This window comes from Rhodnius prolixus, unplaced genomic scaffold (genome assembly GCF_049639745.1).
Source record: "Rhodnius prolixus isolate KJV_2025 unplaced genomic scaffold, Rpr scaffold_10, whole genome shotgun sequence".
In the NCBI taxonomy this organism is placed as follows: Eukaryota; Metazoa; Arthropoda; class Insecta; order Hemiptera; family Reduviidae; genus Rhodnius; species Rhodnius prolixus.
Genome location: NW_027411615.1, coordinates 20,873,633 through 20,896,109, shown reverse-complemented (window position 1 = coordinate 20,896,109; position 22,477 = coordinate 20,873,633). Strand labels below are relative to the sequence as shown.

Genomic DNA, 22,477 nt, shown 5'->3' with positions numbered 1-22,477 from the left:
TAACCCATTGTTTAGATTGTTCTTTGGTCTCAGGAGTGTAGTGATGTATCCATGTTTCAACCACAGTGACGAAACGACGCTTAAAGTCCTGCGGATTCTTCTGGAACAGCTGCAAACCGTCCTTGCAACACTTCACACGATTTCGTTTTTGGTCAAGCGTGAGCAATCGCGGCACCCATCTTGCGGATAGCTTTGTCATGTCCAAATGTTGATGCAAAATATTATGTACCCGTTCATTCGAGATGCCCACAGCACTAGCAATCTCACGCACCTTCACTCTTCTGTCATCCATCACCATATCATGGATTTTATCAATGATTTCTGGAGTAGTAACCTCAACAGGGCGTCCAGAACGTTCAGCATCACTTGTGCCCATATGGCCACTCCGAAAATTTTGAAACCACTTATAAACTGTTCTAATCGAAGGTGCAGAGTCACCATAATGTTTATCAAGCTTCTCTTTAGCCTCCTGGGGCGTTTTGCCTTTCATAAAGTAGTGTTTAATCAACACACGAAATTCTTTTTCGTCCATTTTTTGAAAATCACTCGACTTCCTCGATTCAAACGAATGCCAAACACAAAGAAATAGACCGATCTGGCTGAAACTTGGTGTGTGTTCTTCCAAGAGATGCTACTAACTAAACATAACCTCGATACGCGCCAGTGGTGGTATCTCTCTAACTTTGCACGGACTTTTCAAACGACCCTCGTACATGTGGGTCTGCTAAATGGACAAACTATCCCATAATCCAAAATCCCACTATAGTGCGTAGTTCACCGACTATTCACAATGACACGAGAATTCCCTTCGTATCCGAAGACTTAGCCAAATCCCGTTAGCTGAATTCTATTCCTAACGAGCTCCTCATTCTAATCCGTTCATCTAAGTCCTTTTAACTCCCACTATGCCCACAAATTCGACAAGACTTCTAAGGCTTCGTTGGCCGTGCGACCATCTGAAAGCCTGACGGCGGCAGTAGAACTCCGATGGACTATTGAACGTCGATGGATGGCCGCCCTTCATGATTCCAAGTCATTAAGTAGGCGCTGACCTTAAACTGTTTGTACACATCCATCTGTTTTACTTGTTGTACCATGTAGTACAGTTGTAAAAGTTTCTTGAAAAAGAAAAAGAAAGAGAATATCAACACTCATCTACATCAAAACTAATCTAGTGGAAATTACGATAAATGTAAAGAAATGTAAATGTTGCTTTTTATTATTCTAGTTCAGTAATAAACTAGACATGGTAGTTTTTATTTCAGAAAAATGTGTAAATTATGTACAGGATTGTCTTCTGTCTGTTTTCTCGTTAGGATGAATTTCATGCGCTTTATTTTGTTTTGAATGAATAAATACTTTTATTCGCAAATTATATAAATACAAATGGATTTTACAAAAAAGAAGCGTACAAGACAATGGTTTTTGCCGTCTGTCGAGTTGCCTACTTTAAGTTTTTTTAATTTAATTCATTCTTATCTGCCAATTACAGAATTTATTATCTTACTTATATTAATTTAATTGTTATATTGGAAATGCTCCACCAGGAACTTCCTATATTTTATAACTGTGTTTAAGTATTTGGCGAGTGTTACCTAGTTAGTACCATTCAATAAATATTTATTTTGTTTTCGTAATGAATATTCGTGATTTTAATTTGCCTGGGCATCTTTTGATAAAAATGAGTAGGTATATTGCGTTTTATAAAAAACTCTTCGTTTTGAGAAGGATTACGGGATGATTTTACTAAATCCTTAGACTAAATTGTGTAAAACTTTACTTAAAAAAACAAAAAAACCAAACTTTTTTTGAAAACAATGTTATATGTTTCAGTGAAGGCGAGTAGTGAGGTTTAGAAAATGTACCATTTTAAAGAAAATAAAAATGAAGTTAAAGGCGGAAATAAAAACTGTAACGAGTATTTCTTTTATTGTCCCTTCAAATACGGTGTATAATTTCAGATATCTTCAATATTAATTCTGTTTATAAAAAGCTATTAAAAACTGCTTATTATTTATAAATTATCTATTTAATTTTTATAAGTAGTTCGCTTCTCGGCCTTTTGGCTAAGAGTAAAGTGTTGTACTGAGATGGTTGGGGCACCTAGAAAGAATGGATCGTTGGAGAGGCCCACGCAAGGCTTTTGAGGGGCATCCTGGGGGGAAAAGACCGCGGGGTAGACCGCGACTCCGTTGGCTGCAAGATGTGGAGGATGACCTCCAAAAAATGCAGATACACCAATGGAGAAGAAAGGCAGTAGATCGAGACGGCTGGTCTAATCTGCTTAAGGAGGCCAAGGTCCTACAAGGGCCGTAGTGCCAAAGGAAGAAGAAGAAGAAAGTGTTGTATCTCTTCTTATCAGCTTAATCCACTGGTACGGTCTCCATAGGACACCCAGAAGATTAAACTGATTTTTGAAAAATGATGGAGTGCTAGGGGCCTGCTACAACTATGTCGCGAATTGACTAGGTATTGTAGTATCTCCGGCAGCCGAGCGATTAAATATATCACGGTACTGTATTCGATTCCCTTTCCAGGCCTTGGATTTTATTTAATGGTTAATATTAGAAATTTAAAGTAGAGTCCATTTGGTAGTTGGACGTAAAAACTGTCATAAAAATTAAGCATTACTTTACTTTTATTAGAATTAAACATTTTTTTTACTAATTGTGTAAAGAATAAAGGAAGGATTTATATCTTTGATTGTAAATAAACTAAAATAAAACTCATTAACATTGATTTAACTCTTATTATACTTGACTGATGAATCAGGCCAATAGTATTTTCATTTTTGTGGATACGATACAAAGTTCAAAGAGCGTGACTAAGTGGCACCTTGGGTTTGTATTTCGTGACGTGGCACTTTCTCTTTCAATAATTCGTAAACTACAGAAAAACGAGTTAGTAAAAATGTTCGTGTATTTCATTTATGAATTAAAGAAAAGAAGGAATTATTATAGTCTAAAGCTAAAGATCTTAGGCTAGGTCTTGGTAACAAATATAAGTTTGCAAAATATAAGCTTTTGTGAGGATGATTAAAATACTACAGAACGTTTAGAAAAGATGTTTTTGATTGGTGAACAATGGCGAGAACTACGGTAAGTGAAAGTAATCAGCTGGTTACACCAGATTTCGAATACAACGAAGTCTAAAGTTGGATAGTAGGTCTTTAGGTTTAAAGTTGGTAGTAGGTTGGATAGGTCTTTAGTTGAAACATTACTTATATTTCTATAAAGTGCTAATTCTCTACAGCATTTCCTTCGTATGCAGCCTTATTACAAATATAATGTCAACGAAAATAAATTTGTTCCATTTTGTGTTTACACCTCAAAATATTTTTAAAAAAAGCTCAAGATTCTAAGTAAATTTAAACCAAATTTGTCTCCACTCTCAGATGTACTAAGTAATGAACAGTAACTTCACTTACACTCGCAGACTCTTTGATTAACACTTATCTCTCGTAACGTGAACATAAAAATGATAATCTGGCTCATATGAGTCACACGTGATTTCCAAATATCTTGTTTTTACATTAAACAGTGTACAAAGCGCTAAGATTAGCAGTGCTGCCCTCAAAGCTAAGTTGTTTTGTGACAATTAATTACCAGCCAATAAGAAATAAGGGGAAGAAAGGTTACAGTCAATTTCTAACATATAGTACAGGGTGTTCATTTTAAGACTGCTCAAATGCATTTCATGTTCAGGGTTCGCAGTTGCCCCCCATTTTCATATACACAGTTTTGAAGAGTCTAAAAAGTTATGAAAGAAACCGGAAGTCGCAATTCGATATTTTCAAAATTAAAGGTGCTAGGTCATTTCAAAATCTGGTATTTATTAATCATATCTCAATTTTTTAACTTGTTATCAAAGAGAAAAAAGAGCACGCGATAGGTCATTTTTATGTATTTTTTAATCTATTTTCTACTAAAAATATTGCCAAAGCAGTAAAGCTAGTATTTTTCTTAATATCGGGAAATAAGTCGTTTTCCGAATGATTTTCCTAAGAAAAATCAAATGTTAAGAGCTTTAGATGTTCTCAAGCATACACAAAATGGCTAAAAATTAATTTTACATCTGTTACAAACAAGAAGGTTTAATAATTATTTGGTAATTTTGGGAGAGTTGCGTTTCATTGCCAAAAAAAAAAAATGGAAACCTCCTGCCACATATTTAAGTGAAAGTGATCTTTCATGTAAAGGATCAGTTATTCCTTAACTTATCAAATAATGCACTTTACACAAATTGTGAAGCGTGTACTGTGCCTTCAAAGGTGCCTCCTCAGATACAGAGAGCAGTTGATAACCCCCTTGGCTAACCTGGCTTGCGAGCCAGAGGCAGAGGCACAGAAGGTAGCAATAATTGAATCTGAATGCAACTTTTGATTGAAGGCTTCATGTCTGTGAAGGGGATAGTCCTTGAAAAAGTGCAGAAAATAATGAATTAGGAGATATTGATCGATACTAGCAAGATTGTATCAGTCTTGAGATCACAATTCTGAAAATGAAGTAACAATAATCTGTACTGTTCTTATCAAAATAATTCCTTTGTCTATGCACACTTTTGATGCCTTTAGTTGAGCTTAAAAATGACGAGCTAGAAGAAATTCAATTATCCTACTGAGTAAACAGAGCGTTATGATATTTAATCCGTAACTTTCTAAACTATCTAAAAATGAATACAAATTTACGAAAATTGAATTAAACCTACAGAGTATAATAGCATATCATTGAACATTACGAATTGATTTGTAATTATTGTACTATTGATCAGAAATTGCACATTGTTGCTAGATGTGTGTACTGTTATTGTGTGCTTCCAAGTATCCTTCTTCCTAGAAAGTTCATTCCAGATTTTACAACAATAATACTGCATCAGTAGAAAATGATATCTCCATAACTGGTTTTTATGTGAGTTAAGAATCTTTTAGTGAAGGATAATCAGAGATACCATTGAAAATTACAATAACAGGTTACATTATTTTTTACTTTCTCTGGAGAACGACGAAGAGGCTGCTGAATGATCTTAGCAACTTCTCAAAGAACATACAAACATTCAAGAAATTATCTTGCTCTTGGTTTCTTCTTATGAGGTTATTGAGTTTGTGCTGTCTGTTCTAAAAAAAAGCGGAAACCGCCAATCACTTTTAGTAGTTTCTAAATCTTCAGGAAGTATCTAACTTAAACTCTGTCCTAATTAATTGTATAATCTGTCTTAATTGTCCATATTGAATCCTAATGGTGTTCTCGGGCATTCTAACTGACTGGATTTTAAAACGAATATCTTTGTTACATTTGAAGCTAGAAAAAGAAGGCTAGATAAATAGATTATAAAATATAGGTGTAAAGACAAATTCCCTGTCAACTACTTGATCTATTGTAGCTCCGTGAATTGTAAGTATTGATACTTAAGTGTTAAATATGTTGAAAACCTGGTAATGCCAGCACTTAATCCAGATTAATATCTTTGATTTTATCCATCCAAGTTTATCGGTTCTCTAAATCCAAATTGTTTAAAACATCCCGGTTAACCGGGTAGTTAACAAGAAGGATTGGGATTCCAGTTTGGGTTGTTTTGACAAGACACCTGAAATAGTAGCTAGTCTACATCTCACAGTTCACTGACTGTAGAAGGACAGTGTTGTCTGTAATTGAAAGACATTGTCTGAATTCCAAAAGTGCGAGTAAAAGAAAATGTGGAAATACTTACCGTAAAATTTTTATGAAAGTTAAGAGTTTCAACAAAAAAAATTGATAAAACAAAAAGCAGTAACAATACATGTGAAATTAGAATGTCAAGTTGGCATTTGGACAACTGCTGTCAACTCTCATCTAATTTAAACCATTCTAGATCTTTTTCAACAATCTCAAATCAGCTGTTTTATGTCAAGAAATGTGATACTTTCACTTTTTTGTATAATAAAACTAGTAATACTTACTAAAGGTCATTGTTATACGTTCGTATAAACAAAACCAGGTTGTGGTAACAGGATCTTAATGAGGAACCTGTTTTCTTTTCATTGATACACGAATTAAGTTATTTATTTACATATTTTTATGAACATAAATTCCGTTTCAGAATCATAAGTTTTAACATTACATTTCTCTGTCCAAATATGACAAAGGAAATTTGACTACAAGCGTCAAAAATACATTGTAGTTAGGCTGGTGCTTCTTGTTTAGTGTACTTTCTGCAACTCCTGGCGTTTTGGTAAATGTATGGGGCAGATGATGCTCAAGAAATAAGAACATAAAGACAAAAGAGATTTTAAAAGAATTATAATTAAAGTAATCACTAATTGGAATGAACACTGTGCTAGGTATAATTAATATACATTAATACTAATTACAAGTAAATAAGTATAATTATATATGTATGCATGCCTTCGACACCGAATCAGCAGCTGGACGTAAAGCAACAAAATAGGCAACAAATATGCATATAATGACTAGATTACTTATCAGAAATGAATAATGATAATATGGTAGTATAAATGCTTGACTGAAGATTGATGGAAATGAGCAAAATGTGAAGGTGAGTTGGCGGTCATTGAATTCAAGAGATTCATCACAGGCGAATCTAAAATTGTATGACGAATAGATATTATATAAGTTGTGTAATTCGAAAGAGAAGATTTCTGAAGCCTCACAGCTGAATGTCAATTTATACAGCCCTTGATGGACAATATATCTTATAGATATACTTAAGGCAAGATTAAGTATAGGAAGGAAATGGTCAATACCCACGGCCAATCACTGGGGGAACTTGTTGGTTAGTTTGACCAACAGAGACCAAGAAGTGGCAAGGATGTTCTTGGATGTTGCTAGCTCTTAGTAACAACTTCTTTAGCTCAAAAACTTCATGGGCTAAAGATAGAGGATTATCACGCAGTAAAGCTTCTGAGACACATTGAAATACAATTCAGTTAGTGCTGAACGATAGTGGCTTAAGGCCACCCAAGCCTAAAACGCTTGAAACTCAGGCAGGTTTTTCCCGGAATAGAAACCTTCTTCTAAAAACTAATTCTAAACATCTACCACAACGATCCAGATCCAGGGAGAAAATAAAATCAAAATGGCCTTAAAAAGAGGTAAGCTACTTGTCACCTTTATCTCGTTTACTTTTACTGGTCACTTCTTAAATACAGAAAATACTTCCTTTGAAAGCGAGAAGATCAAAGAGAAAGGATTATTGGACTGCCTACCTATAAAGAGTGTAATGGGAGGGACTTAGTTTCTTGACCAGAGCTTCTAAGCTGAAACCATGGCGACGGCAATAATTATAATTACATCTAGTCAAGTGAAACTGTGGAAACTACAAATGAGTAATGAGATCTGCAGAGAAATTTTAATGATACAGAACTGGATTACTGAATAGCATTCACACGTACACACAGATAGAACTACCAAGTTTAAATATATGTGAAGCCTTCAACTTCTTACGAAGACCACCACTGAAGACAACATCCTTTCTAAAACTATCTCTCCTATCTCTTATAATAAAACTAACTAAGGAAAGTATAATGTTAAACCAACTATGGTCAGTTATCTGAGAGAAAATATTCAACTATCTCCTTCTGACCACAGTACTCTTATTAGACTTGATAGCCACACTTTTACAAGATCTACAAGATGGTTACCGATGTTTTTTTTTTTTTTTTTAAATCTATGTTCTTTTGTCTTCCTTAACTAACTTCAATTTTTTCTTTTTTTGTATTCAAGATGTCTTTGGTCAATTCAAAATATCTTAAATCATTTTGGTTTTTTAATTCAAAAAGCATTTCTGAGTTCTGAGATTATGTGAGTGTTTTAGAATCATGAATAATTTATTAGCTCTTTTTAAAATTTTTTAGATTAGTTAAAGTAAGAATTCGATTTAAAATATCTACTACCACTTTGCGTATGAACTTAAAAGCATTGCAAACATTTTTAACTGATTTTATAGGTTCCCCTCTATTCTAAAGAGTCTTAATGATTTATTTTTATAACCATTTATATTACGCATTAACAACTGAGATTCTGGCGAATGAGATAACTTAGTAAACTGCCGGTCGATTAATGTGGTTAACATCGAAATTCGTCCTTTTCTTGATTAACATACCTTCAAAACTGGTTAGTATGTAATTAAATGTTGAAATAGATATTCGAAAATACGCATGAAACTTACCATGATGCTCCAGAAGTTGTTGGTACAAGTGATGGAATTCATCAAGTTCATGTCTAGTCACGTTTATATCATGAACACTGCAGCTCCTGCTTCTAAGCTGCTGTAAATACCAAATTTTCAACGAAGAATTTTCGTAGAGAAATAATTCCTGCATCATGTCTCGTCAAAAGGAGAACGCGACTTAACTCGTCACTATGCGACTCTTTGCTCGCTGTTCGTTGCTCTCTTTGATCTGAAGCAGCTATCATCGCCGCTTTGCTCGCCGCTCCACTATGTTTCCAACCTTATGGAGAAGTTAAAACCTGATTATGAGTGAACAGTGTACAGATAGTTCTTTGAAAAGGTAACTTCCTTATAGCCTGTCATTTTTCTCTACCTCAGAACTAGGAGAGGTCCGTTGGTTGGCCAAGTATTCTTCTTGTAATTAAACATATTCAAAACAGACTGTTGGGGAAAAACTCAATGTGTCAATTGATGCAAGGAAAATTTTAAAAATTTATTTTGAGAGAAAAATTTTAGTTGTTTGCTTAACAGTATTGTCTTCTACCAAAAAGAGGAACGATTTGAGAGAAGAGCTTTAAACAAAAATTCAAATTCCCTAAATTATCATCTTTCATAACAGCAAGGCTTTGTTTTTTTGTGGAATTAGTGATCATTATAAAAAAAATCGCGTAAGTTAAGAATTCTATTGATTATTTAGAAAGAGAAAATAAAATAACTTCAATAAATCGACAAACAAAAAAAATAAATATTGACGAAGATGCCGTTTATTTAGCCTTGCATGAGACAACCTTGACATTGACCTTACTTCTTTTATTATCTAACAGAAGTTGTAGTAACACTTTTAGCACAATGACAATGTCGATAAAAAAAATAAACTGCCAGCTCATTCATTGAGACATGTACTAAAGTCATTACCTTTACCATGTTTGTTTAATTTATTTATTATTTTATTGCTTCTTAAACTGAGTGTTTTATGATTCCTTCAGCATAAATAATTACATATTAAATAATAACTAAGACACGTTTCTATTTAGCTACACAACGCAGTGTGTAGATATAATTCTTTCATTTATTTTTGCTTCGCTTCATTATTAGTCCGTTAATCAAAATTTCGTGGCAATGAAACAAATTGATTATTAAACATAACCAGTCTACTTGAAGAAAAGGCACTAGTTTAACCCTGAGTGTGCATTAAATTTTAGCAATGTTTGCTGGAAACAACATACTGCAATCCTAGAAGACCTAGTTCACGTTTCAGGGACTTCGTAATTAGGGTTATTGCATGTATAGAAAGTGATTAAGGACAGAGCTTTTATACGGTTTGGTAATGCATATCCAGTAATGCTGTAATGTGCAAACAATATTAATAACACTCTGTGAATTTCAATACTACCCTGGAACTGGTAGTATTTACATAAATGATTTCAGTATTTGCTTCTTTTAAGGTAACTTGGCAGAAAAATAAAAAAAATAGACCGTGTAAAGTGTAATCGTTAAGAGGAAATCCTGTCGTTTTCTTTGGGCTAAATCGTACTTTCTACTTTCATTAAAGGATAGAACTTTAATTTAAATCAAGATTTTCTTTTATTTTTACAGTCATTCTTGCAAAAAAGAATTATAGTTTCAGATGCTGGAGTTTTATTTCATAACCTATCCTGATTTTAGCGATTAAAAGTGCCAACAAAGAATTGAGAGAGAATAAATTAATAATGTTTCCTTAAAAAGCACTTCTATTTGATATTTATTTAAAATATTTATTTGATATTTACAGTTTATTAAAATAAGGGAATTATCTTTTCAGTCTTAAAAATATCAAACTTATCTGAATCAAGGATTGCGGATTTGTAAAGGAAAATATTGAGATAAAACTAGATTTGTTTTCCAATTTACTGATTAATAATACTTCTATTGTTAGGTTTTCAACAAAATTTGTCTTAATGTAGTTCAAAACTGGCAAAGAGATACCAGAAACAGCCTTCAGATGGCAAATAACAAATGACTGAAGCGTTTTTAGCTCTCGTAAATTATTGGAGACAATTAGTGCCTTGGAAATCTGTATTAGTGTAAAGAATTATTTTAAATTTTTAAAAAATGGATGGATTACTCAAAACCGTGCCTCAAGTCTCATTATAAGCGCACCACAGTCTGCAGCGATAACTGGCTCTTGAGATCTAGTCTGGTGTAGATCCCTTGTATTTAAGAAGAGAGATGGTTACTAAAAACAGAAATGTCGATTCCCGCAAAGCCAGGATCTTTATTATTTTATTTTATTCTGTATATAAGTTACAACCATTACAGAGGAGTTCAATAAATGCCAAATAAAAATGTACAGAAAGCTGACAGAGTGAGAAAGAGAGAGAAAATAGTAAATAAATAAATGTAAATAAGTAAGTAAATAAATGAAGGTATAAGTTTGATAAAAGTATACAATTTGAAGTATGGAGCTGACATAGATTTATAAAACATACTTAAGGGTATCTGCTATTAACAATTTTCTTTTTAAGGTTTTAATTGTAAAGTAATAAATATTATAAAGTTTATTATTAGAATCTATTTTGAGGAGGCCAATCAGGCCATTACCATCCATCAAGTACTGATTTAAATATAATATTCTTAAAGATTCAAATAAAGGGCAGGTCAAGAAAAAATGAAAAAAGTCGCAGCAAGTACAAATATCCTCAGCGTTCCATTTACAATTAATATCGTCAATAGAAAAAGTTATATATTTAAAGTTCATCAGCCGGATTCTACTGATGAGGCGTATAACCTTAATTGGAACTAGAAAATAAAAATATTCTTCTATACCCGGCACTGTTTTCAAGTGAAAATATAAATGGTTATAAGTCGAACAAAGCCAAGATCTTAAAAGTTACTATAAATTACTTTTTTAAGATATAGTAGCAAAGGTTTGTAGAAGCAAGAAACTTATTGTACTAAGCATGACAAAAAATAAAATACAAAAGCGACGGAACTAAGAGCATTTGTTTACGGAACAATTAATTTAAGATATGTTTTACAAGTGTGGGAACATAACTATTGGCTCAACTAAAGATCGACAAGGATTGTCGGTGCTGGCGCTATTGCCTCTAACTACCATATTTTTGGAGGCCTTGGTATGATTTTGCTAAGCTTTTGATTGTGATTTCAAAATTCTTCGACCTTTAAAAGGTTTCAAATTGAGATACCCTCCTCCAAAAAGGTGCTTACTTAGGCTCACAGTCAGAAATGAGTTCGACGATGGGACACGATGTTGGTGAGAATAGGGATATATTGATTTCTGCTGGGTAGGAAGCCTTCTTCCAGCCATTGTAATTTCCAGAGAAGTGAGAGTGCTAAGGAAGCACAGGAAAAAGACAGCCTAAGCCTGGTTGGAGTTCAGAACAGTCAGAAGTATCAAACAAGACCGAAGAAAGAGATGTCGCATATTAATGTGAAATATTAAGTTTTCATGGGACCTCTGGTGGTTGCGGATGGCCACGTCTTGAGATTTGATCATGAGAGAGTATAAATCCAGCAACTATCTTAAATGTGACTAGATATTGTCATTTCTAAAATAATAATAAATAAACTTCGTCAGATTAATATAGATGCTTTGCAACAAAAAAGCAATTCATCAACATGGCAACCTGCTTCGCTTTACTAACTTACTGTACTGAACTGGTTACCTGAATAAGAAACAGGTTACTTATTTTATTTGATTTCATTGGCGGTACTTTTTTCATGTAAAAAAAATCATTTCCTTGAAACGAGACTCATTGTTTATTATGGTAATTTAACTCTAACTCTCACAACTTGTTCGACCTCATTCTGTTACAAAACTTCTCTGAGTACTTGTTAAATAAATACTACTCAATCAATTTAATACACTTCTTACTCCACTATTAACATTAAAAATGTATATTAATTTCTTGTTTGTCAAGTAACTATTTGAGTAACTAATGCAAAAATCGATCAGAATATTTTGATGTAAGAGATATTAGTCACCACTTAAAGGAATATTCGGTCATTCTTGATACAAACCACCGTCTTTACGCTCCAAGATACTGTAAAGTATTTATTTTAAATAACAATAGTCAAAACCTGATGGCATTCATCAGCAATTGTCTTCAAAGCTCAACCAACTTTTCTAGTCAATTTACTCTTCTTAACGAAACTATCAACAGGTACAAAGTTTTTGAAGTATGAGTCAGTGGTTTAATGTCTTCCATGGACATCAGGAGAATGTAAATGTTCACAGAGGTGAACATAAAAATTTTCATGCAAGAACTACTTTAGGCAAACTTACTTTTTTAAGAAGTCCGAATCTTAGTGCTTAATCGCTTTAATATGGTTATTCAGTTCATTTCTTAAACTGCAGAAATTTCTTTTTGAACTTGTTGCAGCTTAGAATTCTTATTAACTATCAAATACAAAAACTACAGCATTGTAGCGAAATTAGAAGAACAGTTCCATCTTTTTCAGCTGTTTTTAGTTCTTGTTTTTCAAAATAGATCGACCAAAATCTTAAAATTTAGTATTGGTCTTAATATTAACTAATAAATACAGAAACAGAAGTAAACCAATTAGATTTTTTAGATTTTGAAAGGCAGGACGGGGCCCGTGCCCCACGGGCTTATTGTGCCTTCCCCTGATTCTAGTAGATGAAACCTCTCCTTCTAAGAAGGTTGAGGGCTTTCCCTACCAGTTCCTTCTGCGCTATAATCTTCTTTGGTCTCAAGGTACCAAAGATATCGTAGCGCAATCTCTCGAATGCAAGGCAATCGAATAACAGGTGAGAGGCCGTTTCCTCCTCTTCCTGGCACAATCTGCACAACGATTCCGAGCTGATAAGCCCTATCTTGTGCAGGTGCTTTTTGAACCTGCTGTGCCCTGTGAATAGGCCTGTAACCAGGGTAATCTGATTTCTGCCCAAGCCCAGAGTCTCTTTGGTTCTTTGTTTACCCAGCAAGGGCATAATTCTCTTACTGTGTTGATTAGTGTTAATAAATACCACTTACCATTGAGGTTTTCTACTGTTATTGTGTTTGCACGATAGACCAAATCCTATTCTTCCTTTATGATCGTGTATCGGGCCTGAATTAGGAATAAAACCTATTTCATTTTGACTGTGTCGCATTGTACTCCTCTAATTTGTCCGTATGTTCTATAAAGTGCAGATTGGTTAAATGAAATTAATTAGTTTTGATAATATGATGCAATTATATTATGCGAATTGTAAAGGTATTTAATTTGTAACTTTCTTTTGAAATATTGTAGCCCACCTTGGAGATACCTCTTTTTTTCTTCGTTTATCAAAGCCAATGGAAGTTCATCTAGAGTTACTAATTGTAATAAATAAGGTTTATTATATAGCTTATCGTCAAGATTTTTACCAAATTGCCCGAAAAATCTTGTAACTCATCAATTGCCAACTTTGGAAATCACTATTTTTAGTCTATGAGTGGAACTATTTACCATCAAAGAACACTAGATCTTACTGAGTTGAGTGTATGAAAGAAATATAACAGGAAGACCAATTCTCTTCACCAAACTGAGAAATCAACATCTGATGAAGAATGGAAATCCTAAACCGGTCAAAACATAACAAAAATTACAACTACGATGGATGTAATAGCCATTATTATCCAGCACTGTGGACCGAACCACAAAACTACATGTTCAAAATACATTTTTTTAGAAACCTTAGCAAAGGCAGAGCTTAACTACTCACCCTATTCACCTTCCATCATTTCATTGTAGACTCATTTTACCGTATTTTCCCACTCATTTGAACTCCAGTTAAATTTAGATAACTATAATGAACCCAGGAGTACAATATACAGTGCCCAATCTAGTAAAAATAAACTATTTATTATTATTAACACCAATTTCTTAAAACTTAACACCATATATCAATTCTGTGATATGGATTGCAATTGCAATTTAATTAATATTTTAATGTTATGACGAAGTTATTTATTTATTTTTATAATATAACTTTATTTCACTTTAGTACTGTACAACTGCACTCTTTTGACCAAATTAAAAAGGAGTTCTAACATTCCACAACACTTTAACCCTTCTCAAAGACTTCTAGAATAACACTTCTAATCAAAACTATAGGATTACAGCTGTGGTGTCAATATTTCAAATTTAGAGCAAAGCTGTTGAACCATATAACAACTGAGCCAAAACATCAATGTTAATATCGAAATTAATGGTTGAAAATAAAATGTTTATATTACCTCAATTCCTTCCATATTTCTATCCACGGTTGGAACTTATTCAATGCTTGACTAGTTCTTGAACTATTTTTAAGAAATATCTTCCCAACCCTGCTTTTCACTTTTATTAATTTTTGGATCTAGGACAGAAAAACGAACTATGCATAACTAATATAGGTCACAATACTTTATCACATTTGATAAATTTATGTAATTAAGTTGCAAGGTTATTAGTGCCATACATACATCTATTTTCTTACACTATTTTTATAATATTAATTTGAAATTTATTACTTTCATTGACACACATATTTTCGTTTCTGACGTTTGCTTTGTCCTCGTAAACTATTTTTTCCTGCCCTCAATTTTGAAAAAATCTAGAATGAATGAGCATTCTCTAACTGAAGTTTATGTAACTTAAATTTTCTTGAAATTTAGAATATGTACAAAATGGTTGAAGTGTTATAAAGGTCCACTATAATAAAATGGCACTGTAGTAAGAACAGTAACGAAATAGTCCCTTCGGAACGCTACTAATTTTCTATTTTAAAAAGGTTTCGAACCAAAGTGAGAGAGTAAGTTTAGTTAGTACTTTAACTTCAAATGGTGATTGTTAAATATATTACAGATAACTTGAAAAAATAAAATAAAATGTTCAGTAACAACGCACTTGCTGATATTCTTTGAAAACAAATAGACACAAACATAAAATAACATGTTTCAACTAATGACACAGACCAATAAAGATGAAATGTTTTCTCATAACAAAAAAAAAATATACCACTGAAGAGTGATTAGTGTAGAGGCTCTTAGGAAGCAAAAAATCGAAGAGCACACAGCTGGACTCAGAAGTAGGGATCCCCTTAAGGAATTTCGGATCTTAGCTGTTTCCATTCTTAAGAAACTGCAGAAAGACTTCACTGAAGTGAAGATGAATTTTCCCAATATTTTGCAATTATTCCTTGAAGTCTAGAATGCAAATTTGATTTCTGTTAATATCTGCTTCCTTGCTAGTTTCTCTATACGCTAGTCAAATCGTCTTCACCATTCTGAATAAGCCCTTTCAGTGTTGAACAATAATGATTTCTATAAAACGCTTTTACTAATAGAAATTCAATACTTTCTTTCCTTCGAAATAGTAAAAATCCAGCAGCTCTTACTGATTGATATATGTTGCGGAGAAAAAACTCAAAACTTCTTGAATATGTACAATAATTTATAAGAAGTAATTCCTCAATGTTCTTTATAATTTTTACATTGATTTTCCTTGTAGCCGATACTCTCTTTCCAGCCCAGTATAATGATTTCAAGTTGATTATTCACAGTCTTTTTTTAACATTTTGTGATTGTTGCTTTTATCATTTCATTCGGATTGTAGTAAACAAAGATCTGATACCCCTGTTACAAAAGCTGATGCTGTACACCTGTAAACGGTACTGTTCTGACATTTACCTGATGGGCATCATTGTTTCATCACCTTTTAATTACATTATTTAAAAAAAAAAAAAATCTTTCACAAATTTTGTGGAGAGAAATTTCATTCAAATAAAGTGAGAGTTGGTGAAGTTCGTGTCACTGGTTAAATTTCACGTTAGAAGTCCAGCTGTATTTGTATAGATACGTGCCCACTGGGCAAAGGTCAACTTTTAGTTGGTCTTAACGGGTCATCAACGATAGTAAAAAGAACTTTCGGATAGTAAAAGCTAGTAAATATATTTTAACATTTAAGCTAACTCATGTAATTGTAAGATACTGTATTTCGGGTAGTTCTTGTTCTTACACTCAGAATCTGACCAGCTGTTAGACGCGCTATTTGAATAGGGGACCTGTATATTTTAACGGTACTTGTTTATCAACAATCAAGTGACTCACTTTTTTTTTAGTGCAGCAACTGACAACTACTCTCACATTCGCTTCAACTTTCTCGATCATTTTTAATTTCACATAAAAGGTAATCATAAATAACGGCTATTATACCATTTATACATATAACTTTAACGGTCCAATCCACCTAGTATTTTATGTCCACGTAAAGAAACCTATTACACTAAATCACAGTTTTAACACGACTTTCTTCAAGCGCTAAATTACGTTTCATTACTTTGATGTCTGCACACATCTGAAACATCAACAACTATAACTGTTAGTCTGCAAGTGTATTGTTAGGCGGAAACATAAAGGAAGACGAATTCACAACACCTAGCTGATTAATCTACATATCTCAGATACGAACTCTCGTTTGTATTATAAATATTCCACAAGAACATCACAAACAACAGGGAATGCAAGTCCTTGTACAATTTTGTTAAAAGCGCAATAGACGTAAAAATATTTCTTGAACTTTCTAAATACGGCAAATTAGATTAAAATTCATTTTGTTAATTGTTTTTATTAAAAAAAATGTAATTAACTTAGAAGTGAAGGGAAATCAGTACGTGAAAGAAGTGCTCATAAGGACGCAGGATGAGATGCAAAAGTATGAGACATTTCCCTCGTTCACAGATTATTCCATTTTTAGTGGGTCTACTCTTCCAATAAATCTTCGCTTATTGCTCAACCATATCCAGGCCAGCTTCTTATATATTTTCAGTACATTTTTCCACTTCCAGTGAGCTTTACCCAAGAGTCGCTCTCCAGAATTAAGAGTTTGATTAAACGGACGGTTCTGGAGGGCGAGCTCTAGAGTAGGGGAGCCACAATAGATTCAAAAGGGTCGCAGTGGCGTAGGTCTTAAGGGCCGCCCTATTAGAATCTTATCTTATCCCGTTTAAACTTTTCTTTCGGTTAATCGACCTTTCTATAACCAAACAATCCGAATCTCTGCATTTTGTAAAAAATTCCATAAGAACTTCCTTCGTGTCCATAATACCTCTAGTATACTCATTTTTAATTCATTCTCTATTAAATTCCTTTGTTGAGCGCCCATTTCGACTGCCAGCAGTTTACTTCGCCTGTATTTGGGTATGGTTCAAAACTCAGCTTAATAAGTGATTACGCTTTGGGAGATAGTATTAAAAAAATAAGGCCTTTTCGTTTTTGCAAGAATTTTAGGACTACGGATAACTGGAATAAATGTAGAGATAGAGAGAGATAACATTACTCATAAGCCAGGAGAGGTGTATTTCGACTAGAATTTTTCTAAAAACTAACAAGGCGTTACTTTATTTTTGACCCAACAATAGCACTACTTTCTCAAAAGCGAGTATTAGAAAAATTCTAGTCGAAATACACCTCTCCTGGCTTATGAGTAATGTTATCTCTCTCACACACCGCACAATTATTTGTCGTCAGGTATTTTTAATTCTATTCCATTTATACTCTTTAATCTAATCTTGTTTTTTATAAACTTTAAAAGGTACCGCAATGATCAATAATAGACCTAATGAATTTGAACTGATTGCTAGATCCTCCCATTAGTAACTGGTAGTATTTCTGGCGACAAGATGCTCTGTCTTATCCGTTGTAATTTTTTATTTATTTATTACAATCCTCTATTAATTTTCTACACATATCTTGGGCTAAGATCATCAGACAATTTGCAATTGATTTCAATTATTATTGAACAGCTCTTCTTTGACCTTTATTCCCATCTTGCAACATTTCCTTTAATAATCTTTGAGGGCGACTATTATATCTGTATTTTACTACATCATTTGTGCAATAGTGTACATCTTTGCAAAAGACTCTTGCTGGTTAGAAAACTAAATCAGTCACATAATTGATTCTTGCTATCAATAAATAATTATTATTTCCATTTCACTATATTATTGTCAATGAAGAATACTATACTGATAGATAGATATATTTTGCCCACCACTGGTGCAGATGATACCACTCATCCTACAATAAAAAACTTTCAAAAACGTCAAAAGTCTTTTCATAAGTTACATAGCTTTTTGTATTGTAGTGGAAAACCGTGTACCAATCTTATTTAAGAAATTCTTAACAATACTCGCTTTTGAGAAAGTAGTGCTATTGTTGGGTCAAAAATAAAGTAACGCCTTGTTAGTTTTTAGAAAAATTCTAGTCGAAATACACCTCTCCTGGCTTATGAGTAATGTTATCTCTCTCACACACCGCACAATTATTTGTCGTCAGGTATTTTTAATTCTATTCCATTTATACTCTTTAAAATGGAGTATACCGCTTCATATAATATATCTAAATGGGGATCCTGTTGAAGGGATTTCGCAGTTTTCATTACCTCTGAGGGGCGGTATGGGTTTTGAGGAATTAATCCTCCTGGTGTACTTTTACTCGTACCCGGTTGAATTAATAGGTCGTTAATCAATTTTTTATCGAAATTAGGGGACACCTCAACCCTATTTCTTTTGGTTTTCCTCTTATAAGAGATGGTAGACGCGAATGGCCTATTATCATTACCTACGAGTTTATTTAGTAAGGGGAATTCTTTTAGACTATCTAAAGTGGGGGCTTGTTTTTCCGCTAAGGCGGCAAACGAGTTACTGGATAGCAATCTTCTTGCGTCCAGGTATGAGATATTCTTCTCGCCCATTAATTGCTTTAGAGTTTTCTCTTTCTTATATTGGTGACACATATTCACGTTAGTTGCCAAATGGCTAGCACTGCCGCAATTCACACACTTAGGTGTGTTATCTTTACATTGAGATGCTTCATGATTCTCCCCACATTTCCCACATCTTACATTCCCTTTACATTGGTCTTTAAAGTGACCAAATCGTAAACACTGTAAACATTTTGAACGTAATTGTGCACTTCGCATCTTACGTAATGTATATACACGTATTGTGGTAACCGAGAACAAAACCGACCGAGTGGGAACGAATTTTGTTTCTTTCGTATCCCTGTCTATCACTTTTCGCTTTAATCTTCTGATTTCTATTATCTGGTATTCAGCCCCTAATGGGCCCCTCATAACCTCCTTTATCTCCTCTTCTGTCAGATCCGTGTCTACATCCCTAATTACTCCCCTTCTCTGCAATAAATATCTGGGTATGTATACTCGGAACCCCTTTTCCTTTAGAATTGCGGAACTCACTAATCTGTTGGCCGCTACCCCATTGTTCATCTCAACTCTCATTCTATTTACGCCGAGCTTTTTAATTCCGTCGATACTTTTGGCAATGTCTATGTGTTTTTCGTATAATAGTTTCCCAACTGACATTGGGTGCACCCTCGAAAGCCCCTTTTTGTCCTTGTTAGTGCTTTCCACTATAACATAAAAGGGTCCTAAATCCGTACTTTGATATGCCATATTTGTGTATGCATTTGTACTTTTGTTCGCCTTGGTGTAAATTTGTTCATCACTTACCTTGTTTGCTTCTTGGTTGGTGCTTACCTCAGTCAGTTCCATAGCTACCTTCACATTCGGTTGGCGCAACATGCTTCTAGTGGTAGGGACCGATCCACTCTCCGTCCCTTTACGCTTTCCAGCCACGTTCACCACCTTCTTGACTGACTTAGTAGGCATATTTGAGATTTTTATTAATATTTTTGAATTTTCAAAAAACGCTTTGTTATAGTTGCTAGTGTTTGTATTTGTCACTTACTTTTTTTAAAAAAATAAATAACTGCAATATGTCGAGAAATAATGATTAATTAAATGATTCTCCTACTATGAAGTAACTACTTCAAATAAAACGCGCTAATTCTTCAGTTGCTCCATAACTAATGAGGCCAGCAAGGTTTCAATCATTTGAGTGGATTAAGTGGAACTGGCGCGGAACCAAGCTGAAGGACCAGTGGGTTAGGGATAATCATAAATTATTTCTGGAAATGTTTACATTTAGTTTTAACTCCTTCGATAAAGGAAAGAAATGTTGAGGTCTCGATGTAAATAAATAAACAGCAGCAACAGTAGTTCTTACAGTTTTTGATTCAAAAGACGATTCAACTTGGCCCTTCTTGTTCTACTGCGCATGTTCATATACATAGGTTCCAATATACATAAGTAAATCTCTTATTTCTAATGTAGAGATAATTTTTATTCTCTTGTCTTTTTAGTCGTGTGAAGTTGTTCTTGGATTAATAAACCTAAGAAGCGTACGTGATTAGCAGTAGGAAGTGAAAAATTATTCTGATATATAGGAGGTAGTATAGTCCTTAAATGAAAAGTTATTTAATAATTTTTGACTTCATTAATACGCCATTTTTTGAACCACCTTCCAGAGAAGTTACGTGTTTTGGAAGGTTACTCTAGACGAGGTTTAGTTCATTGTGTCATGGTAGAATGTCAGAATTATCAGCAATTTAGAAATTGGTGTGATAGGCAAGGTCAGAATGACTACAGTACACAGGTGTGAAGTACAGATGAAGGTTGTAACCAAATTCTTACCAGTATTTAGACGTAGATATTCAATGTTAAACTTCAAAACTGATGAGATTGATTGATTAGTTATTTATCTTTAAAGTTTTTTTTCTACAAATAATTATTGGTATCAGAACTAGATTGCCGCCTTCATTTCAATAATTTTCAGAATACGCGGAACCTTTGCTCAATATTCTTAGGCCTCACAAACTGCGTTGGATCCTCTATATGTAATAGAAAATGTAATACTAGCTTAGCCTGAATAGTAAGTTTGGAAAAGAAAATGATACTAAAGACGCTGAAGACGGTATTCTCAATTACATGTCTTATTTAAGTAAGATAAGATAAATAAATCTTTATTACAGGGTGGTTCTGTTTTGTAAATTAAATTTCATAAACAATCTTAATGATTAATGTTCAGAAAAACAAATAAAATTAAATTAATCCTGTAGAGTCACGAATAAATTGCAATAATAATAAATATATAATGACAAAAATAGTTAAATAATATATGAAATAAAAATGGAGTTCACCGTCTCTCTACAAATAATCTTAATACTCCTTGAACGAAAAAGAAATAGGTAAAATTGTAATAAAGTGTATAATTGAATGCACGGCCTTCAAAATAAATATATAAATTCTGAACAAACTTAAAATATTACTTTCATATTCAGACTTAAATAAATTAAAGAAGGTTAACAAAATTAGCTTATCTTTTGAAATATATTTAAGTGAAAGTTATTAAGGTTCAATTAGAATGATAAAAGGTAGACCATGAATATTATTACACTATTATTATTATTATTATTATTACACTATTATTATTATTATTATTATTACACTATTATTATTATTATTATTATTACACTATTATTATTATTATTATTATTTTTTTTTTGGCGCATCAACAGCTGAGGTCATTAGCGCCCGGAGCTTTTTCCAGTGCACTGCCGGCCTCCGGACAGTGTTCTCTCGTTACAGACAACGCTGTCCATCACCGGACAGTGAGCTGTAAGAAAGAGAAAATCTAAGCTGTAGGAAGAGAAAATCTAAGGGTCAGCTGCTGGATTCGAACCCGGGACCTCCGCGTGGGAGTCCAGTATGCTAACCTCATAGCTAATCCCTTCCCTTATTATTATTATTATTATTACACTATTATTATTATTATTATTACACTATTATTATTATTATTATTACACTATTATTATTATTATTATTATTATTACACTATTATTATTATTATTATTATTATTACACTATTATTATTATTATTATTATTATTATTACACTATTATTATTATTATTATTATTATTATTATTCATTCACTATGAAGGATCTTTACTTCAGTATTTCTATCATATAATAGAATACACTGTCTGACTCCCTACTAATGCTCAGTCATTCAAAAAAAAAGCCGTGTGAACCAGTTCCATTCAACTTTATTGTATCCTGAATTATATAGTTCTATCACCCTGAGGAAACAAACTCTTGGCAGCCTATCTTCACTCATTTTTAATATCCGCAATCAATAGTTCAGAGTTCTCTTAAACATTTGCACACTCTAGGGAGGTCTACCAGATTCCAGACGCACTAAATAATCCTGAGTATTTTTAGCCAGTCTTATTTAAGTATAAAAGCTTGTGAATTGTAATAATTGTTTACAGAAAAACGTTGAGTGTTAAACCAGGTTTTTTTTTTGTTCGTGACCTGTATTAGAAAAGAGCGAAGAGCGAACATTAAATGAAAACCTAAGAATAAGTGTGGAAAATGCGTCATGTACAATGAGATTTTGATTCGACAAACATTCGGGAAAAATAA

General features: G+C 33.2%; 1 protein-coding gene, 1 long non-coding RNA gene and 1 pseudogene across 4 annotated transcripts in view; 2 read left to right on the top strand and 1 right to left on the bottom strand.

Moving 5' to 3' along the window:
• LOC141456876 (lipase member H) overlaps positions 1–22,477 on the top strand; it is a 69,161-nt gene that overhangs the window by 29,143 nt on the left and 17,541 nt on the right. Inside the window, exon 1 of one of the 2 annotated variants that reach the window (XM_074133221.1) lies at positions 16,170–16,320. The exons of the other annotated variant lie outside the window; for it this stretch is intronic. The gene's annotated coding sequence lies outside the window, so the exon portion shown is untranslated. Of the gene's footprint in view, positions 1–16,169; positions 16,321–22,477 lie in introns of those variants that run through there. 2 annotated transcript variants of the gene reach the window in all.
• Positions 2,297–2,508, top strand: LOC141457388 (U2 spliceosomal RNA; annotated as a pseudogene).
• LOC141456877 (uncharacterized) lies at positions 9,971–16,123 on the bottom strand. Of its 2 annotated transcripts, none has more exons than XR_012460094.1 (3): positions 15,151–16,123; positions 14,391–14,509; positions 9,971–13,309 (listed from the first exon to the last, which is right to left on the bottom strand). It is a non-coding gene; the product is annotated as an uncharacterized lncRNA (long non-coding RNA). The 2 variants fall into 2 exon arrangements; XR_012460095.1 differs by lacking the exon at positions 9,971–13,309 and adding an exon at positions 13,618–14,309.